Source organism: Hyposmocoma kahamanoa, unplaced genomic scaffold (assembly GCF_003589595.1).
Source record: "Hyposmocoma kahamanoa isolate Upper Pololo Valley unplaced genomic scaffold, ASM358959v1 78, whole genome shotgun sequence".
Lineage (NCBI taxonomy): Eukaryota > Metazoa > Arthropoda > Insecta > Lepidoptera > Cosmopterigidae > Hyposmocoma > Hyposmocoma kahamanoa.
In genome coordinates this window covers 22,233,257-22,258,337 of record NW_020653945.1, presented here as the reverse complement: position 1 = coordinate 22,258,337, position 25,081 = coordinate 22,233,257, and the positions used below count along the sequence as shown (strand labels likewise).

Sequence of the window (25,081 nt, the reverse complement as noted above, 5' to 3'; positions counted from 1 at the left end):
TTCCGCTACTCTCAACGTCGTAATACCTATTTATTTTTGCGAATATAACTCCTATTAGCATCTAAATAACAAGCACATAATTACTATACATATGTCACATATTCTAGCAATCCGAAAGCGCTAACGTCTATTACAACGTCATTGGCAAATTATTTTAGCAAGCACACGCTAAGCCGTGTCCACAAACACTAGACTAAGTTCTCGACTTACGTGTTCTCGATTACGTAAATTGTGTTTTTAGTTAAATACAGGTGGAGGGTCAAGCTTGGGTAACGAGGACGCCCGCTCGCCGCTAGTGAGACGTGACATTTATGTACACCGTGGGCCATGCGGGTTTTTAGGCATTTGTGAATTTGTAATTAGTTTACAACAGGTAAAACTCGATGGCGAATGACCTTGCTCTGTTTGTTGACGATTCCAATTAATATTTATTGATTAGTTAAGATATTTCTGGAACTTGAAACATTTCAACGTCTTATCTATAGCTATTGACTTAAGGCCAGGGAATTTCGGATTAAATTTTGTAGGCCCTTTTTAGTTATAAAATAAACGTATTAATCGTAGATATGTCATACAATTATTTCTAGTAATTCTGTTTTTTGTGCCTACTCAAACTTTCGGATTAATAACGATTATTTTTTGAAAATTAAATGATAATTTGACGACCTCCGTGTCGAGTGGCTTGCACACCGGTTTTTATGGTGTCGCCATCTCCGAGGTCTCGGGTTCGATCCCCGGCCGGGGCAGTGTAGAAAAACTAATTTGTCTGTATTGGTTCGGGTCTGGGTGTTTGTGGTACCGTCGTTGTTTCTGATTTCCGTAACACAAGTGCTTGGCTACTTACTTTGGGGTCAGAGCAACGTATGTGTTGTTGTCTAATATTAATATTAAAAAAAATAATAATAATGACGGTTACGAGGTTTACGAATTTAGCTGACGACTTGCCTTTTTTGAACAGAGGTTAATAAAATTTCTTTTTACTATACTGTTTTAATGTTTTTGCGTAAAAGTAAAATTATAGTAGAGCTCCTTGTGAAAGAGTTTGTCCCGGGAAGTACTGTCACCTTACTTATTTCTGCCGCCAAGCAGTAATGGAAGCATTATTACGTTTCGATTTTGAAGGGTGAGAAGGGTGCTGGTGAAATTACAGGCACATGGGACTTGTCACCTTATGTTTCAGGGTGACGAGCGCTGTGGGATTGCCCCCTCAGAATTTTGCAGGATAAAGCTCTGAGTGGCACTGCGTGCAGGCGTGTCTCTCACCAACAGGCGCTCGACTTGTTCGTCCCGTCACTTGGTATCATTATAAAAATAACTTTCATTCCGAAAGTTAATATGCTAAAACTTTCATAGACGAGTTTATACAATCCATAACTTTTAAATATAATTTTTTATTTCATAGCCAATATTGAACCGAATAACGTTCCAATTGACCTTTTACCTGCGTTATAAAAATACCCTAAATGCATCAAATTATAATATATGTAACCATCAGGTTTGCGTAGGAGAACGTCTTCATCGCTTGCCTTCAAACGTTCGCATCGTTGTGTTGCCAATAACCCGTACAATCACTTTCGTTGCATTGCCGGATTGCCTGTTAAAACGTCGTATTTAATACGTTTGTCAAATAATGTAGGTACGTGTTTGATGGAAATCTAGACTGACAGCTTGTTTGGCAAATATGTTTGAAGGTATGCGGGTATGTTTGGCAAACCAAACTTCAGTTGTATGCTCACCTTGCTAGATTCCATAAAGTCGTCTGGTTTTGTGAGCAATATTTTTGTTTTTAACAAAGTTTCGTGGTTTTGTTTTTCAATTAATTTTAACCATTTTCTATAACCAATGCACATTTCTTTTTTCTTAATACATAGAGCTAGAGTTAATGACAGAAACGCTTTATTTAGTATTCTTCCTCATTGCACAAATTACAAAAAGATATTACTCATTGTATTAACTATAGTACGGTACTTAAGATTGTAGAAAGAGATGACCAAGTGTGAATTATAGTCAATAACTCAAACTTATTTGATTGTGTATTCGATCGTTTACACGGCGCTTTAGTTTCTACTGTCAAACTCACCGCACGCGCTACATTCAGCAGCAACTAACGAGGCTCTGGGGACCGGTCAATGGCGGTACAACCCTTCCCATACGGTATAAATAAAATCCTGTGTCCTACAATCTCCAAACTGCAAACTCAGCGTTGAGATTACGGGCATCATCCCTCAGTGGACACAACAAAAATGGCGCACATCGAGAGAGGCCTAAGTCCAGCAATGGACTGCGATAGGCTGATGATGATAATCTAATCCACAGTACCGGCACGCTATGATGGCCGTTTTGACAGATTACAATAGTGAGGTCAAAATATCGTCAATTCGAAATTGTTTTGTTTGAGCTTCGACGCGAGTTTGCCGGAGGTAGAAGTTGTGCAGGCCAGCGATCCCATAAGTGACAATCGTATTAGATTTCATTTTTTAAATTTCGTTTTGCCGAATTGTATCGTAAAATTATACATTCCGTAAATTTTACAGCACTATTGACAACAATGTACAGCAATTAGCTGCTTCGATATACCTATAATTTAGACGAAACTTGATGAGCGGACAAACGTCAAAACAGCCATCATAGCGTGCCGGTACTATAGTTATGTACGATACACAATTGATGGAAAGTTCATAATGTTATGTACAATTTCGTTACAAATATTCGCTTCCTTTTCTTTTTCATAATTCGCGGAAAACGAATAAAATAAATCCAGGGTTTTATGGTGAAACGATCGCCGTTCCGCCTGTCAAAGGATTCTGAAAACAGTCGTAACTATAAACAACAGCACTTATCATGAGTTTATAGTGTTGATGACCGCTAGCGACAATGTAAAATGTTTTTAAGGCCCACTATTCAGCGCTCCCTAGCAGTCACGAGGTGAACTTAAATTTTATATTCCATTTCACGCGGTATCTAGCGACGATCTATTTACAGGATACACAACACTATTCCGTTCTTTTATTAATTTTGTAGTTTTTTCTTTCACATTTTTATTTGGCAAACACAAGACACATCACAAGATTGCAACACCATTGCATGCGTGATGATGTAATCATGTTTTCAATCTAAATATTTATGACTTTGCAAATAAATTGCACAGGACGTAATTTGTGCTAGTAAAAAATATACTTACTTTTAATACATTTTTTTAGAAGATGCGTTTAAACCCCTCATGTTATCTTCTGGATTATGATGGCATGTAATTAAAAGGACAATCGTACGCTCATGTATATGATAGAGTACAAAGACAGTTAATATAAGACAAGGAAGTAAGGTCCAAAGGAGGCAAATGGTTAAGAAATATCTTGCAGATCTTGAAAAAGTTAAGAAGAAAAAAGTATCTCCATAGGGTAGTGGATGGTGATTTATTATAAACATTGTCCAGTAAGGCACCGGCCTACTCTAATTCTCTATTGAAAATACTCCACTAGTTTGTCTTCACTGCGACTGCACTCGCACCAGTATCTGTCGTCTGAACGTGGCTAGAGATGCGTGGTTACATAAAGGTTACATTTAAATTTAAGTTTTGTGACATTAGTCGTATGATCCTGTTGAACGCTCTGGCAGTTACAACCTTCTGCTAAATACTCGAAATAATGTTCTGAATAAATAAACATGGCACGTTTAAATGCTGTTCGCATGTGGAATGTTCATTATAGACAATCTTTTGCAGGCCATTATAAACAGTAGTAGCAGTTGTAAAAATTTTAGTCCTTGGGATAGGCTAAGGCGTCTGTAATGATTTAATTGAAAGGCAAAGCCAAAACTTCAGTATGAAATATATTATAGGGCAAACTGCCAGATATTAACTTGTGTTTGTAATAATGATAATGTCATTTTTAAGTTGTAAGTATTTACCTCAAGTCAGAGTTCTCCAAGCGTGGAGTAAATTCTATTCAATTATGAACAATATCAGCAATTTGAAAATCAAACTGCAGCGTTCATGCTATAGCTAGCCAGCAATCGATTTAAAAAGTATTTACCGGCTCTAGAAGTGAGCACATCTGGACAATGTGAGCGATTTGGTAATCGATTTCACCTTGTAGCGATCGTGAGAGGCATGTTATGTAGTTCGGATTAGTTCTGTCAATAACAATGTTTCACAGTGCTTTATTACAGATAACAAGCACTTTGCAACTTAGAAAAGAGTATTTAAGTGTTGTTTTTTATGTTATTGAAATTGCGGACTGTCAGATGGTCCACAGTCAAATACAATTTAAACATATTTGCATTGTTACATTTTATTAATTGTCTTTTTCCGAAAAATCGTTACTTTAATTGTTATTAACTTAATACCAAGGGATAATATAGAGTAGAACAGAGATAAGTTCTCAGGTTTCCGTGTTTCTGTGACAGCGCCGGTACTCCCGATCCCTAGGTTTTTATTATTTATTTATTGGACATTGGTTATAGAGCAATCTTAAGATAATAAATAATTTAATTAGTCGCTCACCAACAGGTGCACGACTCGTTCGTCCAATCACTTGGTATCATAAAAAAATATTAAGAAACTCAAAACGTAATGTTACACATCAAAAGTATCTAGGTACAGATCAAGTACGTTTTTTGCTAATGACTGGAAATCAGGTTTTGTTATTCTTGTTTTTAACACCAACGGCTTTTTTGGTTAATTTCATAATTTAAAAATAAGTAACCAAATAAATAATTTAATAAACTTGTACAGATATTTTAATTTAACGGTAATCAAAAACGGTAATTAAATGTTTAAAAAAATCTTTGATCCCTAATTTGATAATTAAACTAAACATGAATTCGTGTAAAAACTGGAAATTTAAAAATCCGCCATTTTTTTCTCGCATGAGACCTTAACTTTGAGTCCGGAACATTAGTGTTGTTAACCATTTAAATGTTCCCTGCCATATGTGAATGGAATGACAAGAAGGAAGAAGCATATCAGGATCGATACACGTGGAGAATTCTATTTATTTTATGATGTCAAGTGATGGAATGGTCGCCAACACAGCAATTACCTGGACTCAGACTAGACAGACAGACAGGCTAGAAACCGGGACATCTCACGTCTGCATTACTAACCGATGGGCTATCGTGGACGGCAAAATGTATATGAGTAGATATGTGATTTAGTATACTTTAGGAATACTAAGTGCTTTGGTAACATTGTAACAGTCCACATATTATTAAATACTTCACGTACTACAACTTTTTACGACAACCCTATTACTTCAGTACATTTCCCTGTTTACAAGTTGATAGTTTGTTAAACACGCGCTTTAGTTGTTTCAACTTTCAAATTGTTACGTTCAGTACGTGTTTTTTTTTTGTGTGTATAAGTATTCATTTAATATATGGTTAGTGTTGTCTTTTTTTGCACGTTTTGTCTATTCATCACAATAAATCCCTGCTCTATAATACTTCTCGGATTAGTTACATGAGCTTCACAAATACCACCACGCAAGTATCCTACCACGACAGGCAGGGACTTTAAACTTGTAAAAGAAGAGCTGTCGTAACGTAGTGGGAGAACGGTTTCTTTTCAATTGTGAACAGTCGATGTTTCGAAGTGCGTCCGGAGTTAGGTAATGTATATTTGTGTGTGTGTTTTTATTTAGTAGCATTACTCTTCACCAATCGTGGTAAAATCTGCACGTCATAGAAAATATATCCGTTTTGAAAACGTAAGAAGACCTAAATCCGCATTGCGTCAGTGAGGTGTACTATTATCTATATAGTCCGCGTTATATTTTATTTTAATGATTCCACACAAGTATTTTAACGGGCAGATGAGCGTTCAAAAGAATCATATAACTAATTGTCGCCTTACTTTCTCAAACTCGTATGTTAAATCACAAAGTAACTTCGTCTTATCCTCTCGATACTTCTTTTACTTTACGACTATATTGTACCTGAATAGTACGTTGCTACTTTGACTACGCTGTCCGTGGCCGCGTGAAATCTTCGCTCGTACAGGTGTTAGGACACAAGGGGCACAACAACAAGTGCTGCATGGACTGCGTTGGGGCACCGCAGTCACATTGGATTTGACTAGTATCCTTGAAACATTATTTGCTCTTGAGGTACGATGAAACCAGGTGGTGGGGGATTTTTCCGTTTCCACAATGCACACCTAGTAACAGTTGGATGGTCACTCCACTCGTAGTAGCCTTTGTGGTGCTCAAGAAACTTTTACGGCTTTTGAGGCAAGCTCGGGGAAATTAGTGGCCATATAAAGGGTGTAGACTGTTACTCTCTTGTTTGTACTTCTCCGCGGAGCATACTACATCCCGACGCACGTATGGTGGTGCAATACCTGCTAGAGGATATACCATATTGAGGAGAGTTGGCTTGAGACAGCCGGTGAGCAGGCGTACTGTTTCATTAAGCGCTACGTCAACAAATCCAGCTTCATACAAATTTTGCAGGCTGATTTCTCATCACAATTCCTTCATATTCACACACAGGCTTTTACATATTCTTAACGTAATGCATCCAATTAACACCCTTGATAAGAAATTTAAAATAAATATAAATTTTTGCCGTCTCCAGATTAATCACTCTTTGTAAGAAACGGGTTTAAGAAAGTAAGGTATCGTAATGACATTAAATTTAAATTAAAAATTAAAAAAACGATACAAAACAGCAAACTCTTGAAAATCAAGTCGAAATCAATTCAAAGAGCCCAAATACGACAATCATGACAGGAATCAGGACATTGTGAATCAGGACAGTTCCTGATTGCAGTATCCGATTACTTGTATATTATACGAAATTTCTAGACGATCGGACAAGTGGAAGTAAAATAAACAATTATTTTAAGGCTGAGATTCACCTCTCTCTCCCTACACTAAGAAAAGTATATACATACTTAATGATCTTTAAGCAACTAAGGACTTTGAACCGTTTTTATCATAAACGACATAACGTTGAATTTAAATTGAAGTGTCTCGTTTGACGTGCTTGTGAGATTCTCTTGAATTCTCTTTAGCGAAGAATGCCCTCGATCTTTAAATTTTTCCAAATGAGATCTATAGTTCATTATTGTTCTATTATTGTAACAAAACAATACATTTATTTCAGTTCATTTTGCACGTATTATTAGCAAAGCCACCAATAAACGCATGGTATACAATAATACGTGCTTTAACAACAGCACCTGTGGTTTTTAAAATAACTTCCGTCTGTTTCTAACTTAGTTGTCAGTAGTATAAGTAGTGTCACTAAATAGTCTAACACATAAAACAATAGAATAAACAAGTAATATTCATCTCCCATTCATAGGAACCAATAATAGACAAAAGCACCGTTTGTCCAAGAAAGATCAGCTATGACTTAAATAACCCTCCAACATTTTTTTGTGATACTAATAAATAAATGGGACGAATAAGTCATGCACCTGATGGTAAGCGACCCTGTCCACAACAGTTGCAGTGCCGGAGCTTTAAATCGTAAAGATCTGAGGGGCACTGCCGCTGCATAAATCACCCTGAGACATAAGTTAAAAAGTCCTATGTGCTTGTAATTTTGACGACCTCCGTGGTCGAGTGGCTTGCAGACCGGTTTTCATGGAGTCGCCATCTCTAAGGTCCCGGGTTCGATCCCAGGCCAGGTCAATGTAGAAACTAACTTTTCTATATTGTCTCGGGTCTGGGTGTTTGTGGTAACGTCGTTGTTTCCGATTTCCATAACACAAGTGCTTTAGCTACTTACTTTGAGATCAGAGCAACGAATGCGATGTTATTTAAAATTTAACATTTATTTAATTTCACCAGTACCCTTATCCTTTACAACCGGAACGGGTGACAGGACGGGGATAAGGTGACAGGACTTCCCTGGACGAACTCTTTCACAAGGAGCTCTACAGCTCTACTTTATCACAGTGTAAAATTTTTCAATCAGAACTATGGTGGTTAAAACTGAGCCTATAGATGATATAGGCTTCTCAAAAATACTTGCATTATTAATTAACGTTTATTAATTAATACATCATAACTTTTCGTTTAGATGTTTAGGCTTTCGTGATTTTTCAGTAAATTATTATCACTATGAGGTTTCTTTTTATTTTCCCTATATTTCGGAACGATTACACGCTCCATGGTCACGGGTTGACAGATCAGCGGCAGATGACAGTTTTAAGAAAAGACAGATCTGTATACCCTGAAATTACAATGAAACAGAGAAGTTGCTGGAAGTTGTTTCATAATTATTTTTATATAGATAACCATTAATTTATAACTACTAAATATTTTATTGTTAAATATATCTCCTTTTAAAGAAATTTGCCCAAAAAGATGCCTAAAATACAGGTGCACATTTACTTAGTTTAGGCATCGCAATTACACATTAGGTTCTAGTATGTGTATGTATATGTATAGCTTTCCTATGAAGAATGTATAATTTAGATTCCCTTTTTAATGTTTATTTAAATACTATAATAGCTTTATTTACATTTGTTTTACTTGTATTGTATTACATTAAGTTATATTGAAATAAATTTATTTTATTATTTATTTACACTCTTTCGCTATCTACAACTATCTCCAGCACGATTATTTGTGGCGTTACCATTGTCACTCACTTTTTTCCAACAAACCCACTGTATGCAAACGCGAAACTGATATAAATAACATTTCATTATTGAAATCGATGATTCTATGGCTTGTCTTTGTATCGGAGTAGGGATCAGTATGCTTTAACGATTATACCGGAAAAATACAGTCAATTATTTTGAATCCAGTTTATTGTGTAATACGCTAATGCATTTTGTACAATTTAACGACCAATTATGTTTTTGTGTTCTAATACAATTTTTTTTATAATATTAATGGAATAAACTTCCAGTTATTTATTAATACAAAAACATCATCCGTGTTTAACAAATCTAATCAATATTTTAACTGCCTCTGTGGCCGAACGGTTCCCAAGCTGGACTGCCACGCAGAGATCCCGGGTTCGATTCCTTGGCCGGGAGAAATATTTGTAAGGGCTACTTTTATTTCTTTCGTGAGTTTGATTGTAATATGTGGTTGTCTATGTGTGTGTCCATGGCACCCGAGATACGGGGTGAAAAAGGGATTCCCTAGTGGGGAGCTATAAAAAAAAACTCATAAACTTCAATAAAAAACAACTTGTTATGTAATTTTTATTTCTCGTCATTATTACCGCAAACGACCACCAGAAAATACAATCTGGAACACGTTAATCTCAAGGCTTATAATACGTAAAGCAAAATCTAAGTACAAACTTAATTTATCTACTGTTCTATGAGAACGCAAAGCGATAACACAATTACGGGAAAAATAACAAGTACAATTATTAATTCATTATCTTTATACGATTGTTATGTCAGAATGAATAGTTATAATGCTTTTTGGTGAATTCTTGAACCATTTATTGCGAATGGTAAACTAAGTTTTTTTTATTAAAATGTTTGTATAAAGATTTTTAAAAACATTCACGGCAAAACCAAAGTAGGTACCTAAGAAGCTGATAGTAGCGTAAGACCCCATCAGTGACCTAATTCACTCTATCTCTCAGAAGCTCTCAGAAGATCTAAGATACGCTATAGAAACTACTTCTACCAACCCGTAGCTATACCAACATTTATTGATTTTTCAGGGAATAACAACTGAACATCAAAATGAAACGTAAAAAAACAGTTTGCAAATATTAATCTGACAGACCACACGAAATTAAAAATTAATCCTCTTTTATTTCAGATCGCACAGGCGCCAATAAAGACAATTAAAGCAAAGGATGTAAGAAAATCGATCGACTTATTCGTCATGTGGATGAACTTATCAGTGCAATCGATTAATCGATGTTAAGTGCTTTCATCCTGTTACTGAAACTGCTTAACAACGTTGACTTACAGTGAAGTGAAAACTACCGGATTTTCGTATCGAGCCACGCTCGTCATATCGGCTTTTTTAACCTTGGTAAGTTCCTTTCCTTTGTAATAAACATTCTTAGCTTAATTTACCGAAACGTGAAGAAATAATCCAAGAAAAACAATTAAACAAAAAGTCTCTCCCGTGATTTTGCGCGTTAAAGTATTTAGAAACTCGAGGCGCATAAAATTAGCTCTTTTCAATAACAATCTATTTAGTTGATTTTTTTTAAACTTGACACTTACCCAAATGATGCCATGCCTACATACACTAACCATGCGATGCCTACATTTTCAGTAGTAGTTACATGATCATTTTATTACGTAGTCTCTAGCAATTTGAACTGTTTGTTATGTACAATCCGTACGGGAGCTCGGACAAACCCTCCACTATCTTCTTCTCATCGTGTCGATGGCATACACTGTGCTAATCCAAAAGTTACTGTGGTCCAAAAGTTACTGCCGCTGCCCGCGTCACTAGTTGCAGCGGCCATACTAAAGTATAGGACATGTTTGCCATCGTGATGAAAGGATTTGCCAATAGGCGTAACTTACTAGCCGATTGTTGGCCAGGTTGCGCCAGATATACAGGGGATATGAATAGTACGCCACTGCGAGGAGGCCTCTTTTTTTCGTGCACCCCATTCGGGCTAAATCTTGAGACATGCATAGTGTTTAGTTCCTTCTAGCACGCATTTTCTCTCCGTTACTAAGGCTCAATTTATATAAACGGAAAAAGCGATTTTTTGTAATGATATTGTTCATGCTCGAGAATGCTCGCGCGTTCCGCGAAAGACTTTAGCTCGTATCTAGTTTTTACGTTACACAATTGACCATAAAGTTCATTATTCTATATACAATATCGTTACAAAAATTCTCTTCCATTCCGTTCCGCTGCAATTTAAATTGAGCCTTAGTGGTCACTTCTCTCCTTCTTGAGGTATAACCGTACATGACACCTTGTCTTTTCTATTTCTAGCTTGCGCCGTGGAAATTATACTTAAAAATAGTCGATCGATTTCATGTCGATGCTGTAGACCTAGCGACTAATGGAAATAATCTAGAAGAGAATAAGATATAGTAAAATTTAATTAAAATCAACAAATGCTAAATGTTGAAATATCAAAAATATGATACAAATGTCTTTTTAATTCATGTCTATGTGTATTTACACAATGTCAATGAATCACACAATATTTATGAAAATTACATTCACTAAATAGCGTGCGTCAATTGTAAACTCATTATAAAATCCGTTCTTCTCTAATAGTATGCGGAACATATTTTTTTTTACATACACAAAAGCATAAAAACTGAGCTTTAAGTTTTTTTCACCTATGAAACTTTAACATACACGTATCGTACACGAATTAAAATAAAGGTCTTTTTTAATAACAGCAAAAACATCATCAGGAAGAAGAATCTTATATGCTCATCAGAGTTAAATAATAATACTGCGATTAAAATCAATTAGTTTTATCTAACCTTCGTTATGAACCATGAACCTGCCAAATTGACGGACGATCTGGTGAAGATGGCCAGACGGGACTATAATACAGATTCAGCATTGATGAGCACTAAAAGTGAAAAATATATGTTTTTTTTAGATAGTAAAACAGTACCAGATGCTGGAGTAATTCAATATTTAAAGTTTAAAATTGCAATTTTTGTGCTCACAGTCAACTTGTTTAGTTGGTCACCAAACTAGTCGGTCAGGCTCTGTTGCGAAAATATGTAACTTGGTTATGAATACAGTAATTATCGAATTAAAATTGTGCAATCGAGAATTTTATTATGTTATACGCAGCCTGCACTAGTTCCCGCGCAAAATGACAGTGCTGCCAACTTAACGGTTCATTTGGGAGGGAAATTTTTCATAAATTTAAATAATATTTGTGAGTAAATGAGAAGAAAGTATGCTGCCATTGACTTATGTATGCTGCAATAATTTTAAGTACAAATTAAACAGAACCATAAGCTTGTTACGAAGAAGTTTTCTATTATTGCTATACATAGGAATTTTAGCATTTAATTCGTAGAATAAATAATTATGTAATCTTGATTTTTGATCTAATTTTATTGGATGATCTTCGATGTTGTATGTACGGTCTGTCTGTACAATTCAGTCAGTCAGTCAGGAGAAGTCGTCTGGGTGGCTGGACGCGACAATGTACTAATCATGATATTATGATTTTGACGCGAGGATAAAATAAACTGGTAGTTCTTAACAATAGTCTTCACGGATTCATTTACGGGGCAATGTATTTGTTCTTCTATAACAAGATTTCTGTTAACTTACAAAATTTGCCATTAAAACTATCTTGAAATAAAAACTTTCTTATACAAAGTTAGAGGTTCTTGTTACTTGTATGATTAAAATCTATGGAAATGATCCGTATGGTTTTTGTATGTTATTTCTAATAAAATACTTTTAAATGAATGATTTAATGTGCAGAAATCAAGTATTAATGTGCAAATAACCTAAAAAACAAACTTAAAAAAAAAACTTTTGTATGTGTACAATGAACTGTCCTTCTCACGGTAATCTGCATTACGAATGAATAGTATCTATATTTGATCAAAACTATTATTATTTTTATTATTAACAAAATTTTTCGTCCTTCAGGATCGGTTAAGGCGTCTAAGCCATACTGCCAGATCTTAGATTTTATTTTTTCTTGCTAATATTTCAACTGTCATTTGTTTACCTATGATCATTTTTTAATTTATTTCATGACCTTGGATTCGTGTCCTTCAGTCGAAATGTTAGAGAGATACAATATAATGTAAAGAAATATGTAATGAAATTACTGAAATACAGGTACTCACTGAAACTAAATATTTAGATCGCCAAGACACTATAGCACAATAATTAAGTTTTTTTTTATTATTATTTGTTTTTAATATCATCATAGCTTCCCTTACATTCACTTTACTCGTATTTAGAATTAGATATAATTGAATTAGTTTATCTTTATCTAATGTAAAAATAATAAAAGTAATAGCATAGTATATTTTGAATTTTGAATTAGAATGTGCTTCAATGCCTCATTCGACTGCACATATAAATTTGCGCGTCGTGAAAATGTCATCTGTCACGATGATGGGGCTGTTCCGGCGTGGTTTCCGTTATTGAACCAGTGCCCTTGGACACACACAATTTAATAGCCAAGGTCGGCGGAAAAAATACGAGTATACTAGTAAATGAGCGGACACGTGTAATGTCTTGTTGTAAGGTCTTGGGCCTAGCAAGAACCGGGTATGCCGTAAAAGAAAAACTTAATAAATAACATTACTTGTTTGCTATGCCAGCTACTTGAGCTCAAACTTTCAAATTAAACTTAATGTACGAAGTTTAATTTGAAACTTATCTATGAAGGTAATTATCGTGATGAAACCTGTACGTTAAAGAAGGTTTACAACCCTCGGAAGACGTGAAATCCCCAGCCCGCATTGGGCCAGAGTGGTGGATTAAACCCTCGCCTGAGAGGAGATCCGTATCCAGCAGTGAGACGTAAAAATGGGTCGATGAAGAGTTTTTAATTGATACGTAATTTTCATATTTTTTGCAGATCCTATATTTCACCGTATTTTTTTCTTATAATATCAAGTGCCACGAACAAGTCGTGCGCCTGATAGTAAGGTACGCGCCTGTCCGTAATAATTGCAGTGCCACTCAGAGCTTTAAATCGCATAGAACTGAGAGGCACTGCCGCTGTTGCCGTCACCCTTGAGACATAAGTTGACAAGTCCCATGTGCCTATAATTTCACCAGCACCTTTACGCTTCAAAACGGGAACACAGTAATGCTGACATTACTGCTTGGCTCCAGAAATAGGTAAGGTGGCAGTACTTCCCTGGACGAACTCTTCCACAAGGAGCTCTACTGCTACTAAAATTTTGCGATATGATTGTGTTTTAGGATCTTGATTCTGATTCATTAAAAAAAAAATTATAAAATGAAAAATACTCGATAATTATCAAATTAACGATTGATTAGTAATAATGCTGTTGTCATTAAATTACATATCAAATATCATTTCTTCATCAAGAATCATCATAACCTGATAACAAATACATAACCCGAGGAAATAGAAAGAAATAGTACAAAAGTAAGTCAATTAGATAAAAAATAGAAAATACTTAATAGCATTACTTTTTTAAGTCCATAAATTCATTCACAGAGTATAAAGTGTATAAAATTGTACAGAATATTTCATACATCAATCAACTATATAGACGTTTAATAACAACTTTAAATGCTGAATAAAAAAGAGATGGATTCTAAGCCTTTCGTAAACACCACAGACCAAATAAAACCAATAACATGTACTTTTCCTTGGAACGCACTTCATCTTCCACAAATGCAATTCAAAAATTTTACGATCAACAGCTCAAACGATAACAGCACTCACGCACTCGGTGTGTGGTCAGGACACAAGTGCATTGTACCGAGAACAGTCCCGCGACTCCCCGCGTAGGCGCGAGCGAAAGTGAGGGTGTGCCTTTAGATTTATGTGGACACACCACGGCCTGCTCGTGATGGATTGAATGGAATAATTTTGTTTTATGCCTTTATTATCACTTTGGTCTGCTCTGGAGGAAAACTTCATCGTCCTATGCCATTGACTTACAATTATATGGACGTCGGGTCCGCGCTAAAAAGTGTCCGAACTTATAGGGCGTTAAAATCGTATACAGAGCGTCATTCACGCTCTAGTCTTCGTTTGTTCGACTGACAGCGAAGCAAGCAAAATTAGACAGTATTGTGATGACATTACAATTTAAATTCAACGTTTTAGCTTTTTCATATTCCTTGACATGTCACTACGTTTAAATAGGTTGACTTGGGACATTTTTTTCGTGGTTTTTGTATTAGACCCGTCGTCCATTTATTTGTAAGTCAATGTCCTATGCGTATAATATGACTACATTTAGTTTTATAATTCTAACTTTGAAATTCAAACAAATCGTATGCCTGATAAGTTAAATTTGTAAAAGGAAAGGCCAGCGCAAACTGGCAGACAGATAACAAAGCACATTAATTTTATTAATGCATATTTTATGCTATTTCGATTGGAATAAGGTAAATTGCAATGCTCTGAGACCGACCTCGATGCATTGTGGCGCATTTTTCTCTACGTTTCAGAGCATTGAAATGTAGGTATGCTTGTTTCTATTGTAACAGAGGTAAGCAACTCAAAATTTTACAAGAAACCGCTGTATTCAACAGAGGTACTTTACATATACCAATGATTTGTTTTATATTAACTGAACTAAATTGTATACGATATACATTTTGCAAATGGTTGTAATTTCGTTTGTAAAAAAATAATTCTGAAATAAAAACCGATGTTCCTGCCGCTCGGCCTAAGCAAAAAGAACCGTATTAATACGGGAAAAAATTTAATTCGAGCTGGGGTAGTATGGACTCTTAAGTAGTTACAGATATTCAATTAAGTATTCACTACATTGGAACGGTAGTAATTGTATGTCTAAATACAAAAAGAACGCAGTGACGTCCCCCTGTGTATTAGATTACGGCTTTCTTGCTTTCTGCCTTTTTTCTTTTTACGTTTAATTTACATCAACCAAGCGTGACGACTATAAAGTACCTCCGCGGGAGCTACTTAAGGTTCAATGCGTATACTAGTTTCGAAATCGAAACACACGAATGCCCAAACACAATACTCTTGACTGCCAAATTGATCACTCTATTAGACACAAGTCGTGCATAAAAATAATGCCAAGTGCAGCTTCAGGGCCATCTTAAATTCTTGCCTGTTAACAACATCACACTTATTACACCGATACATTTGTAGACAATTGTACCTATAGACATTCGTAGATACATTTGTGGTTACCTTGACATTGTGACATTGTCTCTTAAATGCGAGACAACGGGGTGATTAATCGGTTAAATGCAACGGAATAACATACTTAATGTCCTCCCATTATTACAATTAGGAGTTCGATTTACCGCAGTCTTTTGTTTATCTTCTTCTTAGTGCATCAATGGATGGCATGCACTGTACTATCTCACAGTATCACAGTCAACTCAAGTGCCTTACCATACGTCTCCGCAGGAATTTGAATACTGTCTACATTCTCTATAACATTCTGCACAACCCTATGTCTCCCTGGTTTCTAAAAGAGCGACTCAGGCTTTGTCAGGTCCCAGGATAAGCTCTGTCGCTCTCTCATTAGGTCCCAGTTATCTTTTCTATCCTTTATTTCCGGTTTTTATTCTCACTCCTTCACTGTACAGTGTTCATGCGGTCAGACTTTGGAACGCACTTCCCATCACTGTTCATGATAGTAAATCCTAAGCTATTTGCAAAGTGAGAGTTAAGGAATTCTATTTATCGACTGTTCTATCCTTTTTTATTACAGTACAAAATATGTATTTTACTAATTATTTATTATAGTTTTAATAATTTAATGTTTTTCATATGGTTTTTTTATTATTACGTAATTTTTGTTTTATAATAAACCCGTTATTGTAATTATTGTCTCCTGTGTTTGGGTCTGCAGGAAGAAATTTCTGTTACAAATAAGCAGTTCCTTTTGTTTATGTTTTCCTTGTTACTAAATGTATTTTTGTTTTTTCTGTACAATAAATGATTAAATACTATTGTGGATCAGAATGTAGCTACGCCGTCCGTGTCAGTTGCCATTAAATCCTCAAAAGTACAGGTGTTATATAGGTTACGATTCGAGAAGGACCATCGTTTGAATCACACCAGACAAACAATCCAGGTTAGAATTATTCGAAAATCCCCACCTGAACAAGTTTTCCTTACTCTGACCAACCTGTGTCCGAAGCCTATTTAAATACTTCCAGATCGGCCTTGGCAATTCGTATCCAGAAGGAAGACTCAATAGGCAGGACAAAGATGGCTCGCCTGAGCTGGATCAAGGCTCAGAGGATCTAAACATTTGACAAAACTTTTGCAGCTTCTCAGTCTCTGTTGCTCTGCGTGTGAAATGATCTAGATAGGGCGCCGAGTCGGTAACCATTTTAGCTCTTTCGAAAGATTTTTTATTGATTGATTTGAACCCTCTTCGACGTATACTTCAGCACAATGTTTTTGTTCACTTGAAAACTCATGGTAAATTTTAAATTAAATACCGCACATAAATACCGAAAACCTCCGAACTACGAGCCCGAATTGGAACCCACGGCCTCTGCGGACGAGGCGATGTGTCAAACCTACCACGGCTATGTTATATACGACTGCATATACATAATAAATAAGCAAAAACTCATAGACGTACTAAAATGCCTCTGTGACCGTACGGGTGCCACGCCGGACTACCACGCAGAAGTCCCAGGTTCGATTCCCGGGCCGGGAGAAATATTTGCATGGCCTACATATTTATTTCTCTCCTGAGTTTGGGTGTAATTTGTGGTTGTCTATGTGTGTGTCCATGGCACCCGCGACACAGGGTTTCCGTAGTGCGGGGCTGTGTTGAATGTGTGCGTTATTATTATTATTATACACATTCTCTCATTCATTGATATATAAAATGCAACCAGTAAATGAATTCATATTTGCAACAGCTTCGTGAAACATTCAGAAGGCTGCGCGTGCACCGGGTGGCGACGACTTCGAAAGCTTGCGGCCCAGTTTCTTAACCAACCTGTTCTGTCCCTTTACATAACCTACTCTCCATTCCGGGGCTTGTGTACCGCCGAAATGCATTTTATTAACATATAATTGCACTCATAAACTATGCTTTAGTATTGATAGAGCGCTATGATTACAAGAATTAATACTGTTTACCAATGGCGCAAGGTGTAGGTACTGTGCATGATGTGACAACCTACCTTTGTTGCTTGCAGTTTTGAATTGCTAATTACTCTAACTCTTGCAACTCCAACACCAGTTGAAATATGGTCTTAGGGTTACGCGACTGCTTCAAATTGGAATGCTAAAGCTATTTTTTTAACATAAACCAAGTTTAAATGTTTTTTTTTTTTTCAAACAAGCCATCGTTGACAGTCAGCGATGGCCACGGTTCGTGTAAAGAGCCTGAAACGTTGCTTTGGTTAAACACAGTACGTAATTTAGATTCGAATAATAACAGTACAGCGTACTAAAAAAGCGATCTCAAAAGTGCGTGGAATTACATCCTATTTGCCAAGTTTTATTGAAATCAGTTACCGGAAAGTGCGCGAAATCGAATTCATCCCTTAGTTTGTCACCCTTAGAGGTGGAATATTTTCTTCACACTATACTGAGGTACCCTCTATCCAACAAAAAAAGAATCATCAAATTCGATTTACAAATACCCGAGTTATTGCGTAACAAACATACAAAAAATATATGTATATAAGTCGGTTAAAATAGTTCTTTTCTGATATGAAACATGGTTTTTATAGGAGCAAGAGATACAGTTCCTCTGGTAAGTTTGAAGAGTTGATTGGTTTTTGAATTATATTGAGTGGAAGTTAAAATCAAATTCAAATTGAAATGTTTATTCACCAATACAACACAACACTTTACCTCTGTAGGTAATAATACAAATTACAAAAAATACAAACTTAAACTATACAGGTGTACTTAATAATACGGAGTGCTTATAATCATGATTTAAAAGAAAATTAATATTCATATAAATCATAAATACGTGGATTCCGTAAATCTTCAAAATAAGTTTTAGATAGATGGCGCTACGACTAAAAAGTCGTTGAAAGACCAAGTACAAAGACACGACGCCAACACATAGAAAAATTCGTGAGGTCCGTTGGTTCGTTCCGTGGCTTAGTTGGTATAGCGTCTGGCACGGTATGCAAGAAGACGTCGGTTCGAATCCGACCGGATCGAAGGCATTTTTTCTGAGTGTTTTTTCTGAGTGTTCGATCTTTGTATTAATAATTATAACAAACTAGTGGAGTAATTTCACAAAATATAAATGAATATAAATTCAATAAAAATTTAATTAATAAGTTTTAGTTTTTGCTTTAATGCGGCCATTTCCAAGTCAGAAATTAATAAGTATCGTGAAAAAATCACAAAATGTTTTTATTTCACACTAATATTCTTCATCATCATCATATCAGCTGGAAGACGTCCATAGCTGATCATAGGCCTCCCCCAAAGATTGCCAGACTAGCCGGGCGGACGCAACGTGCATCCATCGGTTACCCGCCGCCCTAACCAGGTCATCCGTCCATCTAGTAGGAGACCGTCCCACTGAACGCCTTCCGGTTCGTGGTCTCCATTCAAGAACCTTTCTGCTCCAACGGCCGTCAGTTCTACGAGCTATGTGCCTTGCCCATTGCCACTTCAACTTGCTAATCCTTTGGGATATGTCGGTGAGTTTCGTTCTTCTACGGATCTCCTCATTTCTGATTCGATCACGTAGAGAAAAACCGAGCATTGCTCGCTCCATGGCTCGTTGAGCGATTTAGAGCTTTTTATGAGGCCCATAGTAAGTGACCACGTCTCATAGCCGTAGGTCATCATTGGCAACACGCACTGCTGGAAGACTTTTGTCATCATAATGATATATAATACGTTTAAAAAAGAAAAATGAATACAGTACACTGTATAGTGCAAGCTTGAAAACAATTTTCTTTACTTCAATTCGCATAGTGTTACAAAGTTATAAAAAGACAGTGGAAAAGTACAAATCACCATGATTGTCTCGTATTACTCATAGAACAACTGCATGAACAAGTTTGTGTCCGTAGACGTTGGCCTTGGGTTCGATACGTACAACAAACCGAGAAATTTTTGCATACCAGGGCACCGCCTTCTTAGAGTCATATGGTGTAATAATTAATTAAATATGATACTATCTTTGTGACTAATGTCTATAATTATGTAATTGAAATGGCAAAGGTCGTAGTTTTTAGATATAAATTTGCATCTTAAGAGTTTCTTAATTGGTTATGTCATTTATATAAAGTTTTTATGACAAATTATCATGAAAGACTTATGTCATACTAAAAGACACTAAAGCCTGAGTCTAATTCGGTGCACAAACTGACTTTGATTTCGTAAACAACCTTGAAGTTTCTTCTCTTCTTGCTAAATGGATATCTGTCAACTGCAGGTAGTGAATTAATAAATTTTTAATCGACTTCAAAAAAAGAGGTTCGCAGTTCGTCTATATTTTAGTTGTTGTTTTTTTTTGTACGTATGTTACGAGGTAACTTTATAATTTGTAGACCGATTTTGATGATTTGTTGGAAAGAAGGTACCTCAGTAGTGGTCCCATTTAAATTTGAAGAAAATATTCCACCTCTGAGTGGTAAACCAGGGGATGAATCCGGTTTCGCGCACTTTCCGGTGACAGATTTCAATAAAACTTGGCAAATAGATGTCATTCCATGAAGTTTTCAGATCGTATTTTTGTATAATATTTAGTCCCAAATTCATAGACAGGACATCTTGCACTGAAACGTATGCAAAGTACTCCTCATTATTATCTTGAACTCATTACGAATTGTTATGAATTGAAGATCGCAATCACAAAGATCTGAAGGACAGTGCCACGGCGCCCGTCACCGTGCCACGTAAGATGAAAAGTCTCATATGAAAGGCAGGCAGGTTGACGGCAGAAATAGGTAATGTAGCAGTACTTCTCTGGCCAAACTCTTTCACAAGGACCTCTACTGCTTTCCTGACACGTCTTACATGAAGGTTTCGTCTCGATATTTTCTACTAATATTAAGAAATGTATTTAACTTTGACGTTCAAGTCATAGGTATATGCCGCCACAGGTATCCGAAGTATCGACTTTTCAATTCACAATGAACCTTCTCCTATTGGTTTACCACCACTCTCCGATATCTCATTACGATTTACTTACCATTTTCAAGTTTGTCTTCGATGCTATTCAACACTTACGAAAGTTGACGATTGCATTATTAACCTTTACATTCTAATGTATAACTTAACATAATTTTTTAGCTCATCAGTTCGCTACTGCAAATCAAAGTTTATCTTACTAGTTTAGATATAAAGTCAATATTCGGTTACAGTTATGCAGTAATGTTAGATATTTGAATTTACCGAAAGTCTTTCTTGAAAACCAGAACATTGTAACCGTACTTAAGTAATCAATTTAAAATTACTATTATATTATTGGACACAGTTAATGATTGAAATTTGTCAATAATAAATTATGTTCGGATATTTCCGTAAAACTCGAATAACTCTGAAGATTGGGCTTTACAAAACACAAACACAAGGTAAAATGTTGTTTATTCTAAGCACCAATAATTACAAAATGCAAACAAATTGTTTAATTGAACAGAAAGCAAGTACGTGATCTGACCAAAAATAGAAAACGCTATTTAGGCTATTGGTCTGGTAGCTCCCCACCAATGTCCATTCCCCGCTCGCTTAGACTGTTACGGTTGTCTTCGAACCAAATTAATTACCGTAGCCGTTTGCTTACTGTACTTAAAACATATTGATACCTGAAGAAATAATAAATGCTTAGGTTTTCCCAATTATTACACATACGAAATGAAAAAGTTGTTCGGATCTAAGTCGCGTATATTTGTTTTTTTTTTTTTTTTTTAAAAAAAAGCAACGTTTCGGGCTCATTACAAGTCCCATGGTCAAAGCCACATATATTTCCAAAGTGCTTTTCTCACATAACTTTTTATAAAAACAAAAACCCCACCTTAAAAGTTCATGGAATGACATCTATTTGCCACATTTTATTGAAATCAGTTAACGGAAAGTGCGCGAAACCGCATTCATCGCCTGTGGAATTGGAGTATTTTCTTCAAATTTAAATGGGACCAATGCAAAGGTACCTTATTTACAACTTAAAAAGAATAATTAAAATCAGTTCAAAAATCGCGTAACATACAAAAAAAGACAGTCGAATTGAGAACCTCCTCCTTTTTGAAGTCGGTTAATAATAACAACATAACAATGACCTATTTAACCCGTTCATGGACTGTACTTAAATAGCACCGCACACTAAAATGTCAGAACTTATTGTGTTGCTGATACTTCTCTGTGAAGAAGCAGTAGGCGGCAACTACACAAAAAGCACTTGGAAATCGCATTGTAAAGCACGTAGTTGGTTTTTTGAAACCCATATAGCGAAACGTGGAACTCGTACTATCACATTCCGATAATTTTTTTTACGGAAAACACCGTTACTGTTCATGGCCGGGTCAAGCATAATAAAATTGTCTCAATTTCGTTCGTAGATTCTTTCAACCACTCCTGAAAACTTGTCATTTTGATGATGGCCTTATCACATGCGATATATAAAAATACATATGACGATTAGTGGAAATATTTGCTTTGAAAGGGATTATACATTTTGTTAAAATGTCTGATAAGACAGATAGTTTGGAGAAGGGATTTATTTAATCTGCAATTGCTTCTGTTTGACTCTTTTCACTCCTGGTCTGCATCTCGTGGTCAAACCATATTTCTACAAATCGACGCCAGTATATTACAAGGTTGTTTATTATTTACCTAAGGCTATTACGAACGATAGCAAATATTGGTAGATACATTGTGTAAAACCGATGTGTCAAAACAAGTCACACGCAGCATTTGAGAATCGACAAAACTAAACACACAATGGAAACTTTTGCGTCTTTCCATTTCGTACCCTGTGTCACGAATCGACGTAAATAACATTTTTTTTATTTAAACTTTCACGGTTTTTACTCATTATTTAATGTTTAATTCGGGACTTAATCACGTTTAAAACATATTTTATTTACCTCCACGTTTCGGACATATTGCAACGTCTCGACACACAACACTCATGGATGTCGTGAGTGTTGTATGTCGGTCTAGTTAGAATCCTAGTGCACAAATAAATAATGAAGATCAAGTGCGGGTAGTTAGAAAAACTCGCACGGCTAGAAGATGCTGACACACGTCTCTTCAGTCCCTTCGAGACCATTGATGTTGCAATATGTCCGAAACGTCGAGGTAAATAAAATATGTTTTATACGTGATTAAGTCCGGAATTAAAAATCAAATAAACACAATTTTGATTATCGCTAACATCGAGTATAAAACCAGAAACAGAGACGAAATTTCATTTAAATTATTTGAAAACCATTCTGCGAAATCATTACGGTGACAACTGCGCTCCGATTGGCCAGCCCGAATTCGAAATAATTGACGGGTGTCGTCAATTGTTTCACTTCAAATCGACGAGGTTAACTTGAGCCTTACTATAACGGACGAAAATTGAAAAATTACATATTTAATATTTAATTACCGATAAAATGTGATTCCGTCTGTTTTGTAATTAGATGTGTTGTTGTTTTTCCCAGCCGCCCATAGTTAGACATATTCTCTTTATTACAACAAGTATAGAATATTTTTGGAGTATACGGCGACGTTCACACGGGTCAGTTGTTGGCGCTGTACTATTTCAGCTTTCTAATTTGTGATTTCAGTGCAAACGAGAGTTGATATTTAAAAATGATATAAGGCCCATTTGCCTAATAAGTTGCCAGGGATGTATGGCCCTTATTTCGTCTCCATTTCTGGTTATATACTCGATGATCACTACTTACACGTTTCTTTGAATGTTTTTCTTCACTCAGCCAGGGAGTCTACTCTCGTTATTCGTCTAACATCGGTCCGAAATAACTGTCAAATATATAATACTCTACCAAATTAAAAGATGCATGATGCGAATGAAGCTTTATATTCGACATTGTCTTATTTGACGAGAGTACAGGGTCAAGTACCTTTACACCTACCATAGGTTAACTAGACTTGTCGCCTTAATAATTATAATATATAATTTATTGAATATGTTTTACCATCGGATGGACAGCGACGATAAGGTTGACGATCGATCTTGCACACCTAAATCAAAACAAAAGGTTCTGGTGACAGTACTTGGGGCTACGCAGCTAGTGTCATTCTGTGAAAGACGTTGCGTCATTGTTTTTCGCAGATACGATGTGTTCTTTAATACGGCCGAACGATTATTCGTTTGTTCTTACTGACGTACGAGCTGCCTTACCTACCGTTCACTTTTTAGATACTCGGTGTTTGAAAAAGAAGATGGTCTTTTATCAGTTAGTGAATAACCAAGAGTTTTAACATTTTAAAAGTTATTTAGATATAATACATTTTAATTGTGGGCATCTTCTTTCCTTCAGTACGCAAAAACTATACCAAATTGATAATCTATTTTTACAAGTGAAAAGGCTGCAAGTAAAGGCCTTCATTTTTTTTGCTTTTCATAGTTATAAGAATATACTCATATAATCTTATATAATAATGTGTAGATTAGATTAATAGATTATTTTGTTTTTCATTTTTTAGTTAAATTCACAGACTAAAAACAATTACACAGTAACTACTAAAAAATCAAAGTAATAAGACAACAAAAAAACAAACATACAAAAGTAGGGAAGCAACGCCAGTCACATGTTGTGTTAAAGTGACGTGACAAAGTGACGTTTAGTCGCCTGTCTGTGTCTGTATTTGTACAAATCAAATTCAGAGTAATTTAATTATGTATTATTAAAAAGCTTCAATACGGATTTTGTCTACAATTAATTAAAAACACGATAATTGTAACTAAATTATTTACCCGCGGGGCAGAGATTTTTATTTGACCTGATTTGTATATAAAGTTTCATAATAATTATTTTAATAAATGCAAAACTTACTTCAAGCTCTATTTCATTGTACTTGCGCAATCATTCAAATCACTCTCGTTTATTTAAATTGATTTCTTAATACAAACAAGATAACGTTCATTTGCAAAGTTCCTTGTCATTATGTAAATTGTTACATTGGCCATTCGATCGATTTCATGCCATGTCCCCAAATGCGGATGTTGTTCTCAAAAATATGAGTAATTATATCAAGTTGCTCATGTTTAAATTTATGAAGTAACAATCGAGATAAAATGTTGATGTGTTAATTTCGAATTAACCGCGTATTCGTAATTACGTTCTTTGTGTAAAACATGCTTGGGTAGCAACTACAACGACAAATACACTGAAAAAACGGCTTCCAATCAAATTTCTCATTAATAATCATTGTGCTTGTTGCTGCAATAATTGCACTAGGCTCAGGTGGAAACAAGTTACAGTATCACCTTAAACAACATATTGTTTATTTAATCCGTCAAGCTTCCTAGTGACAAATGACGTCTCTATTTTGGTTAAAAAAAGATTTTTTTTATAAATTTTTA

The 25,081-nt window shown here is 35.6% G+C and overlaps 1 protein-coding gene across 4 annotated transcripts in view; it reads left to right on the top strand.

Annotated features, from left to right (window-relative positions):
• Positions 1–25,081, top strand: part of LOC113233322 (flocculation protein FLO11-like) — a 130,523-nt gene that overhangs the window by 16,814 nt on the left and 88,628 nt on the right. For all 4 annotated transcript variants that reach the window (XM_026468415.1, XM_026468414.1, XM_026468412.1 and 1 more), the window contains exon 2: positions 9,744–9,962. The gene's annotated coding sequence lies outside the window, so the exon portion shown is untranslated. The remainder of the gene's footprint in view (positions 1–9,743; positions 9,963–25,081) is intronic.